The following is an 11446-nucleotide window of genomic DNA, read 5'->3' on the forward strand; positions in this document are numbered from 1 at the left end:
TTTCGTAGTGTAATGCCCGGAAAATGGCCGAAACGGATACTTCGTCCTAATCGTGTAAGATGGCTACCTTAGGGCTATCTAAGGTATTCATTTTAGACAAATACTTTACCGAACTACAAAAATTTTGGGAAACGGAGAAGAAGTTACAAGGTGTGTTTATAGTTTGTTTATTTTGTTTTGTGCCAAAAGTAAGAAAAATGTGTAGTGCTTTAAGACTCCAATGCATATTATAATAGTTGCTCGGGCGATTTCAATATTATTCTCACATGAGAAAATCCTGTCGGTGATTTGCCTTCATGTACAAGACCTTGTTTATTGTTGTTGTTTTCGTTTGCGGTCACTATAAATTTTCAGTGTCTCTCTTTAAGAAGCGAAATCGTTGAAAAAACACGTACTCAAGGCGAGCGTTCTTGCATTAACCAATCAGAGTGCCTGTTTTAAGTACAATCAACTGTCATTTATAAGTCTAAAGATAAAATCCTGAATGATTTTTCCAAATACACTAAATGTGTTTTCGATAGGGCGTAAAAAGGATAACGCAACGCAACCCCCTCATTTTGTATTATCGAGATTTGTGCCCTTATCACAAAAACCACAACATTATTGCATGAGAATTCCATTTTAAACTATTCATTAAACCGAAAGTAATAGGAGGCAATCACTTTTCGCGCGCCACTTTTTGGCGGGATCAACGCGTCCGTTTTACTCGTAGCTTTTTTTTCAAAATATTTGCACTTTTGTGGCACTGTGCATGTCGTATAAACTAAACGTAAAAGGGCACGTATTTATACAATCTATATTTGCAGATTATCAAAATGTTATTGCGAAAAACTCAAACTTTTTAGACAAAGGTAAGATTTCTCGTTCATTTTTTACTTGAGATGCGCCAAGTATATGCTAATTTTAATTTTGAAGCTACCATTGAATAGGTCATTTACTTATTCAATGGTGCTACTATAAATTCAATGGTGCTACTAATTCCACAAAGGTTTTTTACTTGAACATCGCACGTGTATATACAATATTCTTGTAGGATTTTGCACTTTAATTACGACACATTCCTTATTAATATACATTAGGCCGTATTTCATGTGGCATAACAGCTGGTTGGCTTGAAAATTGATTAACCTCGTGCAAATGGTAATTTGTACGTTGTTGATTGATCGATTGATCTGTAGAGTAGAACTTTGTGTACAGTAGATAGGAATTAATGTAGTGATGGGACTTTTGACAATTTAAGATTGCTACTTCTGGGATTAATGGAACCACAGATTATCTGTGTCAGTTACAGTGGAGAATGTGGAGATATTTTATCAAATCTTCTTGTCGGCTGCTAGAGATTAACCTTTCCATTAGGTATTATATGGACAAATGGTTGGAAATTTCAACATAAATATTTAGTGTTGAGCGCCGACTACTACATTCAACACTGTCTAATATCTAAAACATCTAGCGCAGCCCCACACGATTATTCAACTTAAAAACGCAACATTAAACTGTCCCATTCTAACTAGCCGAATGTCAAGGTGCAATATGGTTATAAATCTTCTACAAAAGCATCAAGCGCATGAAACATATCAAATGAGAATAGTAAATAGCAAATCTGAAAATATGGAACAAGGCTCATAATTACATTTATATCTAAATAAGATCTCATAAGGTGTATATAAATATACACAACACTATGATATATTCTCATATCGACACAGTCATGCTGTGGCACAATATATGCAGATATGTTAGCATTGCCATTAGCAATTATCGATCTTGGGCTACCGCTACTTGTTCCAGATTGAAGAACAAGCCTGTGAGTGCTACATTGCCTTGTGCTGCAAAAGAACTTGTTAATTAAGCCGGATTTTACAATGTACACCGATGTTTATGAACTATGAAAAAATACGAAACGTAACAATATTGACCATACAGTACCTGAAACCGTAATGTAAATCCTTGTTTAAATCTATTAGTTCGAACCACGAACGACCTAAAGAATGCGCTAAAAACATTCGTACCGTGTCTCTAGTTAATGGATGATGATGAAGTAGAGATAGTATACCTAGACACACCGTTAAAAGAACATGTTGCACATGTTTAAAACGGGTGAAAACAGCGCAAATATAAATGGACAAAGAATTATGCTCAGGGAACTATTCCTATGTATAGCAATCCTAAAGATGGCCTCCATTTACTAGCAATGGGAAGTTTCCAAAAGTGCTTTCCTAATTTAAATGCACATCGTTAGAAATGTGACAGAAGAGCGTAAAGTGCATAGCTAATCAGCTTTTTCCAAACTAGTAGACCTTTCTTAAACATGAAAGCTAAAGCTGGGTATCCACTTGTACGAATAACGAAAGAACACGTCACGCAACGTTGAAAAGTGCTTCCAGAGAACTTGAAATTCGGACCGAATACCCGTCCCAACCTAACGCCGAGCGAAACTGTGTCATTTCATTGATGAAATAAAAAAATAAGTAAAAATAAGTAAAATCAGATAAATGGTAGTTCGGTTTGTAACGGTTACGCATGTCCGATTGGGTACAGTCGACGTCTTCACTATTCCTATTGTTACATGTTCGTAGTTGCGTTAAGAGCATTTGTTACAAGTGGATACCCAACTTTACGGGTTAGCTTTCATAAATGCAACATAAAATCAGAGCTGGGCAGTATTCGATTTTGTAATACTTCGCAAAGTATTTGGATACTTCGTAAAGTATTCGAATACTTCGCAAGGTATTTGAATACTTTGAGAAGTATTCAAATACTTCGCATAGTATTTGAATACTTAACCTTCCTTTTTTACCAAAAATCGACTGCACCAAAATTTCTCGGGAAAACACTTTTTCTTATTAATTTTGGTGCGTAGAATCCAAAACAATATTCGTAGGTACTTTTTCGATCAGACTTCTCAATCAAAAGTTATAGACTAGAAACCAATTTCGAAAGAAAATTCAAATGGCTGTAACTTTTGAACTAGTAGCCCAATCTTGGAACTGTTTGAAATTATGGATTCTACAGGCCACATTCTATAAGAAAATTTTTTTCCTGGTCGATCTGAGACAATTTTTTTTTCGGGGCTCAAAAAAAGGCAGTGTATAACCTTCCTTTTTTACCAAAAATCGACTGCACCAAAATTTCCCGGGAAAACACTTTTTCTTATTAATTTTGGTGCGTAGAATCCAAAACAATTCGTACTTTTTCGATCAGACTTCTCAATCAAAAGTTATAGACTAGAAACCACTTTCGAAAGAAAATTCAAAGGGCTGTAACTTTTGAACTAGTAGCCCAATCTTGGAACTGTTTGAAATTATGGATTCTACAGGCCACATTCTATTAGAAAATTTTTTTCCGGGTCGATCTGAGACAATTTTTTTTTCGGGGCTCAAAAAAAGGCAGTGTATAACCTTCCTTTTTTACCAAAAATCGACTGCACCAAAATTTCTCGGGAAAACACTTTTTCTTATTAATTTTGGTGCGTAGCATCCAAAACAATTCGTACTTTTTCGATCAGACCTATCAATCAAAAGTTATAGACTAGAAACTAATTTCGAAAGAAAATTTAAAGGGCTGTAACTTTTGATCTAGTAGCCTAATCTTCAAACTGTTTGAAATTATGGACTCTCGATCGATCTCGATCTCAGACAATTTTTTTTCCGGCTTCAAAAAATGGCAGTACTTTTAAGTTATTCAAATATTTGAGAACAATTTAGAAATGTTTAGGGAAAGTTTCCATTGTCACAAAATCAAATATAAAAATCCGATACATCTGAACACCGAACTCGATAGTCTACTTAACTTAAAAACAATAGGGACCTTTCTTATATCCTTAAGACCATATGAACCAATTTTCAAAGCGATCGCACATTTCTAAACAAGTTATCATGCACACGGACAAACGGATGGTCAAAAATGGATCTGTTCCAAAATCGCTAGGATTAATTTCAGAAAGGCGTACGTATCATGTGCACGACGCTTTGAAAACTGGTACACGTATTCTTAAGGATATAACTGGTATAAGAAAGGTGCTGGTAGGTACCTCCTACATAATAATATAATAATAAATTAATAATACGCTTTTACTCCCCTTAAATTTGTATATAACAATAGAAATATAAAAAAAGCTAACCCCATACAAATCTCATAATATGTCCCCCAGGTTGGGTACCCAATGAAAAGCCTGGAAGCCGACCTCTCTCATTACAAACCTCTTTTACTGGAGACATCTTGAGAACCGAAGGTCACATTCGGTTCAACGGATGTCGAGTTATTAGCTCCCGCACCCGCATCCTGACGGGATTTTATTTATTTTTTTTATTTTTATTTTGCCTTTATTTTTAAGTGGGCGGGGTTTCAGCCGAGGCCTTCTTGTTCTTGGATAAAGACATTTGAATACTCTCACTGTAGAACATGCATGAGTTAAGTCACACTGACGATACATAATCCAAAGTAACAAAGCTATGACATTACATTTGGTACGGTACTGGCTATGCCCAGTTTGAATTTCATGCAATTCACCTGCAATTCGGTATTTCGCGTTTTACAAATAAATTTGCAAAAATAAGCTAAAAAGGCAATGTGAATGATGAATTGATTAGGCTTAACTTTTGCCATTACGTATTATATGACTAGAGCTATGTCCAGTTTGAATTTCATACAATTCGGCTCATTACTAACGAAGATGTCAAAACAGCCACGGGGAAGGCATGATCGTCGCGCTTAACAACTCGTTGGTAAAATGTTATATACAAGGCAAAACAAACGGTCACTAAACCACCTACAAGCACTAGTCCAGCTAGCTCTATTTAAACTCAGGTTCTAACACCATTAAAAGAAATAATTATAATTTTTGACAGAGAACGTCCAGCTTTACCCGCCTACAAAAGTTCAACGAAATATATATTTTTGAAAACTATCTTATCTCGATACAAAATAAATATTCTGTGGGTCTCGAAAACCTTATAAATATTTTTAAGAGCTGTTCTAAAATAGGCGAGGGATTTTCCATAGAAATATGCCTATAGGAAACTTCGTAAAACTTTATTTAGTAATCTAGAAATATTAATAGAAACTTCTCTTGCATCCTCCCGATGGATGAGTGAAGTGTTTATAAGCGCCTACATGTTTATAAGTTGAATGTTCCACTGTACAATGCATCAAAGAAAGTTGTGCAGATCCAGTGGCGTGCGATATTAACTCTTTTAGAGTAGGTACTCTCATATCATTTCAGCTTTTGTGAAGTTTAAATGGAAAGAGGCGGCGCAAGTAGCATAGGAAGTGCTATCACTTAGTCTTGTCTACACCCTACACAAGATGTGCGTGATAATATAAATGTTACATTCGGTTCGTCACGGGTTTTGTTTGGTGAAAGTATACTTTGCGCATACCCCTAAACTCACAATTATTAATATTTCTGGCACTGACTTATATTGAAGGAGAAGGGGGGCCATATTTCACCATACTTTCAATTCTTTCATATGATCACCTTAGACTCTCAAGGGCTTCTCCCTTGAATTTCATCTCAAATTTTGGTTTTCATTGCCTCAATTTACTGACGCAGCCCTCATTTGTATACCCACATTGCCCGAAATGGAGCTTTCGGTTGCTTGTTGACTTGTTGTATTTATCGTTTTGGAAAAAAACTCAATTTCATTGGCCTATCGGGTAATATAAGCAACATTTTCGAATAATTACCGTTATCGCGAAAAAAATGGGTTTAAAGAAGATATACTGCTGACTGCATACCGATCGACATAAATTATTTCAACAGTTCCTTTCAATTAATTACTTCTAACAATGATAAATGATTCTTAGTGTTGTAGTTACGCGCCCACGATGTTTCGTATAGCTGAACTATTTCATACCATCACATCTTGATAAAAATGGTAGAGAAAACTTAAATACCTTGACCTTTTTGAAAATTCGTATTCGTAGATAATGCCGTTTTAAATGTTCATTGGAATATACACTTTAAAATAACGTTTGAATGGAATGATATTTGGTACAGGAGCAGTATCGAGATGCATGCCTTTATAGGACTGAAACAATATGATTAAGTCGATTAATAGATAATCAAAGATTAACAATATTAGAATTTTAGGCTTTCTTTAGTTATAAAGGATTCTAATATTTTTATTTATCTATTGATCCTTTCTTTCATTATCTTCTTATAGTCATGTTATCTTTTCCATCAATTCTTATTATTATTATACTGATCGTATATTCAAACTTCCGGTATCATAAGGAGATCCAAAAATACTGCATTGGCCTCTTGCACCATTACTCTAAACTCATTTCAGACGTTCATAAGCCGTCGTCTTTTATTTTTTCCGAGTTTCGCCTAGTTTTGACGATCTTTTATTATATCGAAGAATGTTAGTTAGATATTAGTTCATTTTTCTTACATTTGAATTTCTAGAGGGATTTTTCTTCATTTATTCTGACTTGCTGAACAATTTTATGAGTAAAATGTGACTTACAGCTGAGAATTTAACGTGGCTCTGTACCTTTCCCATATCATACTGATTGTTATTTTTATAATGAAACGGTACAAATAGTCAACAACCAATACCCAAATATTTAGTTTTCGCTCGACGAATTAGTGCGTCTTGCCATATGCCAAAAAATTAAGTTGCTTCTACAGTAATCGAATTGTAATTGATGTCCTACTGATTTAGCTTATTTTGGTCAAGTGTATACAATTTTTTAAATCAAACCAATACTCGTAAAAGATACGCACAGCATATGCTTACAAAAAAACAAATTAGGTCGCGCCCCACATAATACGCTGGTTTGTACTTTGTGGTATTATTACATATTGCCTAATTAGTTGGTTTATGCTGCGAAAGGCGAGTGTAAATTTGTGATTCGTTTCGCGCATAATTAATTAGCAATTAAAATTATATGGACATAATAATACACACATTACTATCTAAACGCTGACAGTTTGCTGAGAAATAAATAGTCAATTAAGCGCACCAAGTCAAATAACTACCAATGTAACGGTTCGTAACCAATTGCGGAAATTAAAATACAGCACATCATGATTTTATAACTCGATTGCACACCATTTACCTACTTCCCATTTATTTGTTTATTTATTTACTATTCCTAATAATAATCGATTTCGTAATTTTAATTACACCTTTTTTTTAACCACAACCGCAAAGTCACATTCCTTTATGGACCGCTAAAAACTAGTTCAATCCTACTGTATAATTTGAACACTTGTAGTATGCAGAATGTGAGCCCTGCTTATTACTTGTTATTTGCATTTTAAGTACACGAAACGCGAGTGCACGTACTTTAATTTTGTGTAATTGGCGATGAGCCTCTACGTTATTAAAACGGGCGCTGTAATTCGATTATTAGAAACTTCCGCTATTCCTGCGAGATGAACTGAAATCGTTATATATGGTTTAATGGGATAGAATTAGCAGATTAAAAATCCTCTGGGACAATCGCACCATCTTTGATTAAATCTTTCTCATAGAGGCGTAAGAATTTTCGTTTATGATTGTGACACAAGGACCATATTATCTGGAATGATTTGCTCCAGGAATTCATCCAAAAATAGACTTTCACTGTTTTTCTGATACTTTTCGTCTGAGCAGAATTGTAAAGTAGGCTTCTAGTGGATAATGTACAATTTCCTAGGTCTTTAAAAATTTCAGGATAAGCAGGGGCCCAAAAATCGATTAATGTTTTGTTATTTTAACTTAATATCAACTTGATAAGTCATATTTGTGAGCTTTTTTTGGACTTTTGGTCACTGTTGATTATTAACTTTTGAGCACCTATTTTGAAGTGCCTAATTTTTGCATTGAGTAGTTCGAAGGAAGTCAATAACTAACTGTTCGGGACTAAGATGAGATTAATATCACTGATACTTTTGTACTACAATAGTACAGTCAAACAAGATACGAAGAACCGCGTACGATTTTCAGTAGGGGAATTTTATTGCCACTCAGGTCACATTCGAAAAGCAGACTTTTAATCCGGCTCATATCCAGTAGCGCTGATTTTTTAACTAGTAGAAATCGATTGGCGAAGATTTGGCGTCGGCCGTCGCTGTCTCTTTTCGTTCTTGAGAGACACGAGGACAGACGGACAAAACCATCACCTAACGGGAATTTTTGGAAAAAGTTTAAAAAAAGCTTAAAAATTATCGTTAAAGAGCTCAAAGAGGCGTAGGTATTTACTGATTTTCAATGAGTTTTAATTTAAATAATATGAATTTGTGAGCTAACAATTGAGTATTATTCGGGTCAATAAATTTAAAAAGAATAACCGTTGAAGGATTTTTGGCCACACACTGTACCGCGCCGTTTCTGTATTTTAGAGATTAAAATTAATTTTAATAGATACTTCACTTTGTGTCAATGAATTTAAGGGAAAATCTCCACTGCAAGAGCAAAGGATTGATAAAATTGAACGGAGCTGACTTTTGATTGTCTGGAAACTGCAAATCGCTAAGGTAAAATATATTAGTCATTGTTTTAGAATAACGGAGTTTTTGATCTCCTTTTGGTTATCTATATAATACAAAAAATGAAATTTTAAAGATCAACTCCTATATTGAGTTTTTATATGGAAGTCAAGGACTTTTACTTTGATTCGTCGACCATAGATGTGTATCACGCAGTTGTAGGTGCAGATATTAGGTACTTCTCGCATTTATAATTTATTTATTTCAAAATTTCTAGTGGGTATCGATGATCTTCGAATTCAATGCGTTTTTCTAATACCGACCTACAAATTATTCTCGCGATTTATCGTTTAGTCTAGGCGATAAAGACATCTAACTGGACATTTTGAGGTGGAAAAGAAAAATGGTGGAATATGTTCAGTTAGGTGTCAGAAACAACATATTAAAAATCCCACCCCCAGACCCTGTGCTAAAGGCTCCAGCCACCCCACCATCCCCCAAAAACCGTGTTTTCGCTCTTTTTGGCTGATATCTCGCGATCTATGAGGTCTATATGAAATATTTTTAGCTGAAAATATTTCTCGGGAAATTTTATACAAAGTAGATACTCAGAAGTTAGCCTAGGTGTACCTCTTAGCCTAGGAAATTCATAAAAGAGGCGAAAATCATCAATTTCCGTGGCTTTTTGCAAATATATCGCGACCTTTAGGGCTAGATGAAATATTTTTAGCTGAAAATGCTCCTCGTGAATTTTCTTACAATGTAGATACTCAGAAGTTAGCCTAGGTGTACCTCTTAGCCTAGAAAATTCAAAAAAGGAGGCGAAAATCATCATTTTCGTGTTTTTTTTGCGGTTTTTTGCAAATATATCGCGACCTTCAGGGCTAGATGAAATGTGTTTAGCTGAAAATGCTCTTCGTGCAATTTCATACGAGATAGGTAACTGAAGAGTTGGCGTAAAGTCACTTTTCACCTTCAACTTTCATGTGTGAGGAAATATTCATCGTAAAACAAAGTATTTCTATGTACCATTTATTCAAGTAAAAACAGTATTTTCATATTAAAATATTCACACATTCATTTATACCTCAACGTAATCATTATCCTCTGCAGATTCCACTTCTTCAGGCTCTTAGACGTCCTCTAGTGCTAGTGGGTCGTCTGAAATTACCGACTCGTAGTTCTCCTCGCCTTCCGCTTTACCTGCATGGGCACCCTGAAACGTCGACGTCGCATTTAGGCACGATGTTCCATGACACTGGACGCAGAATTCGTTCTTCAGACCTACAACAAGAAGTATTATGTCCAAAACATTTTATAATTAAGTATACGAATATAATATTCTCTCGTGTGTCCTAACTCCTAAGTGTCGGGTAGAGAAGGTTTACCTGATTTTCTGAAACGAATTGATTTGGATTCTACGCACCCAAATTAATAAGAAAAAGTGTTTTTCCGAGAAATTTTGGTGTAGTCGATTTTTGGTAAAAAAGAAAGGTTATACACTGCCTTTTTTTGAGACCCGAAAAGAAAATTGTCTCTGATCGCTCCGGAAAAAAAATTTTCTGATAGAATGTGGCCTGTAGAATCCATAATTTCAAACAGTTTCAAGATTGGGCTACTAGTTCAAAAGTTACAGCCCTTTGAATTTTCTTTCGAAATTGGTTTCTAGTCTAGAACTTTTGATTGAGAAGTCTGATCGAAAAAGTACGAATTGTTTTGGATTCTACGCACCAAAATTAATAAGAAAAAGTGTTTTCCCGAGAAATTTGGTGCAGTCGATTTTTGGTAAAAAAGGAAGGTTATACACTGCCTTTTTTTGAGCTCCGAAAAAAAATTGTCTTAGATCGACCCGGAAAAAAATTTTCTTATAGAATGTGGCCTGTAGAATCCATAATTTCAAACAGTTCCAAGATTGGGCTACTAGTTCAAAAGTTACAGCCCTTTGAATTTTTTTCAAATTGGTTTCTAGTCTATAACTTTTGATTAAGAAGTCTGATCGAAAAAGTACGAATTGATTTGGATAAGTATAAGGGTAATGATTACGTTGAGGTATAAATGAATGTGTGAATATTTTAATATGACAATTCAACTCATGTATAAAAAATCGCATAAGCCGCAGTGAAATTGTCACTTTGACAGCGGCAAAAGTTACCTGCAACTTTTCCAGCGACAAATGCACTAGTGGTTTTTTCACTTATTCATTTTCGCACCAATTATCGCATTATCCTTTCCCATATGACTAGTTTGACGTCTGTCAATAATTGACTAGTTTGGTGAATTTCTTGTTCGTTAATTTGTCCTGCCGAATTACACTCGAGGTTTGCATTTAAACCGAGTAAATTTGGGTTGCTGCAATTCAAATCTGTTTCCTTTTAGCAATTGAACTCGAAAAACTGTCAACCTAAAAATGCTCCACCTTCGGTGTCGCATTTTTATTAGTTGACAGTTTTTTTCGTCTAATTGCTAGGCAACAGATTTTCATTACCTAAACAACCCAAATTTACTCGGTAAAATACAAACCTCTTGTGCAATTATAAGTGAAAATACTGTTTTTACGTGAATAAATGGTACATAGAAATACTTTGTTTTACAATGAATATTTCCTCACACATGAAAGTTGAAGGTGAAAGGTGACTTTACGCCAAATCTTCAGTTACCTATCTCGTATGAAATTGCACGAAGAGCATTTTCAGCTAAACATATTTCATCTAGCCCTGACGGTCGCGATATTTTTGCAAAAAACCGCAAAAAAAACACGAAAATGATGATTTTCGCCTCCTTTTATGAATTTTCTAGGCTAAGAGGTCCACCTAGGCTAACTTCTGAGTATCTACCTTGTAAAAAATTTCACGAGGAGCATTTTCAGCTAAAAATATTTCATCTAGCCCTAAAGGTCGCGATATATTTGCAAAAAGCCACGAAAATTGATGATTTTCGCCTCTTTTATGAATTTCCTTGGCTAAGAGGTACACCTAGGCTAACTTCTGAGTATCTACCTTGTATGAAATTTCCCGAGAAATATTT

The sequence above is a fragment of the Photinus pyralis genome, unplaced genomic scaffold, assembly GCF_008802855.1.
Source record: "Photinus pyralis isolate 1611_PpyrPB1 unplaced genomic scaffold, Ppyr1.3 Ppyr1.4_LG6, whole genome shotgun sequence".
Taxonomy (NCBI): Eukaryota; Metazoa; Arthropoda; class Insecta; order Coleoptera; family Lampyridae; genus Photinus; species Photinus pyralis.